This window comes from Poecilia latipinna, unplaced genomic scaffold, assembly GCF_001443285.1.
Source record: "Poecilia latipinna isolate Pla-1442-1.1 unplaced genomic scaffold, P_latipinna-1.0 Scaffold294, whole genome shotgun sequence".
NCBI lineage: Eukaryota > Metazoa > Chordata > Actinopteri > Cyprinodontiformes > Poeciliidae > Poecilia > Poecilia latipinna.
This window is the reverse complement of record NW_015112910.1, coordinates 289,819-293,327: the sequence shown is the minus strand read 5'-3', so window position 1 is coordinate 293,327 and position 3,509 is coordinate 289,819.

Here is a 3,509-nt window from a genome sequence, read left to right as displayed (position 1 = left end):
AATGCAAGCCACATGAATTAAGCAGCTTTTCTGAGACACAAATTAAACATAGTTTCACTTTTGTTTTCAGTTTCTCCTACAGATTTGCCATTTCCTGTAAAAACTGTGAGCAGGAGAAGAGTAAAGGAAAACAATGGATATAAATCTAAGAAAACCTTTGAGTCATCAAGTCAAGCATTGCTATTACTTATTGTGTGTGAAACACATACCCCACTAATTATATTATGCATCAAGCTGTTTTATGTAATTTATAGGTTATGTGCATTAAGTAAAGCGTGAAAAAAGCACTAAAAAGTTATTAAAAACTAAAACAAGATAGTGTCAGTTTCACTTAGATTTTGACCATAGGACTATAAAATGCTTGTGATCTCTAAAGCTACAATGTCAACCCAAGCAAGATCCTCGTGGAAAATCAGAGAAAATATAGATTGAGTGTTTCTTTTTTAAAAAAGGTTTTGTTGGCTCAAGTGGCCTCCATTTGAAAGTAGTTTTGACAGGAAAGAGGGTCATGAGAGAGAGGGAAGACACACGGCAAATGCCACCAGGCTGGGAATCGAGCCAGCGACCACTGGCATGAGGACCCAGGCCTCAATGCATGAGCTGTGCTCACACAGCACCCCCGGATTGAGTGTTTCTGATAGAAAATAGCTACCAATAAAAACATGCAAACAAGTAAAAATTTAAATTGCACTCCTTGTTTGAAGCCAGAGCTGGAGCTGAACGACATGATCCTCTCTATAATAAGGGAAGAGCTGCAGGCCACACTGTCCAGGCATGAGAAATAATGTGAGGTTACATGTTGTCACCTAGAAACTGCTGCAGATGGTAAAGCAGAACTAATGAGCATTTCTTCTTTTTTTTCCTTTATTTTCCTAATAATTGAGGTTAAGCTCCTCGTAGTGATGTAATTCAGCTGTGACCTCAGTATCTCACTCGGTTTAAAAAAAAAAAAATTCTCCTGATGTTTATAAACACAATGAAACTGGACCCATAATCCAAGCGCTTTATTCAAAAAATAAGGATCAAATTGTCAATTTATGGTAGTAATAAAACTGCAGAATTTTCAGAAATCAGACTGGAAATTCTGTTGTGTAAAATAAAATGTAATGAAAGCAACAGGAATGAAGCAGTTTGTCTGAAGTGGAGGGACAAAGCTGAGACATAATCCAGAACATAATTTATATAATAATTAACAGAACCGTGCAGTGATCCATGAAGTTGTTTTACATTAACTGTGTTCAGTTTCTCCCACAGAGCTGCCATTTCCTGTAAAAGCAGTGAGGAGGGGGAGAGTCAGGTGGAAACCTGGATATAAATCGAAGAAAACCTTCGAGACATGAAAGTTAAACAGTATTTTTTATTATTATACATTTAATATGCATGAAATACACATCCCACTGATTGTTTTATGCATCATGTTGTTTTATTTCATTTATGTTCACCAAGTAAAGCATGAAAAAAAAAAGCACTAAAAATCTTGTAAAAAGCCTGGACAGAAAGATCCAATCAAACTTCAGTTTCAGTTTCATGTTGGCTGTATAAAAGGGAAGCTCAGCATCCAAAGTGTATTTATTACTTCACTGCAGCTGGAGTGTTACACCGATCTCTCTGGTCATGGACAGTACAGGCAAGACCCCAACTATGGTAACTGGTAAGTCACATTAACTACATAATGAGTTTCTCATGATGTATGAAATATCTATAAACAAAAACATGTAAACACACTCTAAGAAATGAAATGTTTAATTTATTTAACCATTTTATAAAAACTGGTTTCACTAAACCTAGTTAATTAAATCTAAGTGAGTATTACACACTTACTTTCTGCATAATAATTTAAGACAAATTCAGTTCAGTAAATCCAGCACGTTAGATTTAGTTCATATGGCTCAGTGCTGTGAAGTTATCTCTACAATGTGCTAATAGAATTTACTTTTGCCAGTTTAGTTCAGTTAATTCAACATTATTGAGTTCTTGGACTTTGTTGACTAAAATTAATAATTTAAGTTAAATAACCTAGTGAAGTGGAACCAGTTGACATAACTCAGTTAAATAATTCAAATATTAAAATTGTTTGTTTCATTTGATTAATTAAACAAATCTAATCCACTAAAATGTATCTTAAAAAGTCAGATTTAAGGACAGCAAAGTCAAACACAGAAATTATTTGATTATTTAATATAGTTAAGAGCAGTCATGGGATGAAACAAAGCACAAGTACAATACAGTACATTTACGAAGTACATAAGGCTGTTGATGCACCAAAACCCTTCATCAGAATATTCTTTCAGAAACGCATGCCTGCCCAAAATTGCATCCCCTCTCGCGGGAGCGCGCATCGCTCTGTTCTCTCGCATATTGACGAGAAAACGGACTGAAATATGACCGAAGAGGAAATTTTAAAGATATTTGTAACATTATCACGTTTCTTAACCATGTAATCCCTAAAATGGTGGGTTTTATTTCGCAAATTACTTGAAATAAATACGGTTTTTACACCTTTATTGACACATATGAGTCGAACTTTTTTTCAGCCCGTATCTGTTGAAAACGTCCTCCGCAAAAGGTTTGAAATTCTCTGCTTTTTCTTTTGATACCATAATAACAGAGGCCCATTATGTAGAACATTTTACATCATGCTTAACTTTCTAGTCTGTTAATGCATTTTAATTAATGAGCCTGAAAATATTTGCATCCATCCTGTTGATATAAAAATTATAGCTCAGAAACAAGTGTCATTACGTAGAAAAGGTGAAATCCTTTCAGCTCTTTATTTCTCCAAGTATGCATTTTTTGGCAATTTGCTTTTCCAGCCTGCCAAAATATGCATTCCCCCTCTATTCTCCTCAAATATTATTCTAGTGATTTAAAACTTATACCAGCTGTTCATGTAACTACTCTGATTATGTAGAAAAAGTTATTTCACCCTTAACTCTCTATTTCTCCAGGTTAACACAGGGATGCATTTTTTGGCAATATGGATTTCCAGCCTGCCACGATATGCATCCCCCCTATATCCTCCCCAAATATTATCATATTGATATAAAACTCATACCAGCAGATCATGGAACTATTCTGGTTATGTAGAAAAAGTTATTTCACTCTTAACTCTTTATTTCTCCAGGTTAACACAGGGATGCATTTTTTGGCAACATGGATTTCCAGCCTGCCAAAATATGCATCCCCCCTCTATTCTCCCCAAATATTATCATATTGATTTAAAACTTATACCAGCTGTTTATGGAACTACTCTGATTATGTAGAAAAAGTTATTTAACCCTTAACTCTCTATTTCTCCAGGTTAACACAGGGATGCATTTTTTGGCAACATGGATTTCCAGCCTGCCAAAATATGCATCCCCCCTCTATTCTCATCAAATATTATTCTAGTGATTTAAAACTTATACCAGCTGTTTATGGAACTACTCTGATTATGTAGAAAAAGTTATTTAACCCTTAACTCTCTATTTCTCCAGGTTAACACAGGGATGCATTTTTTGGCAACATGG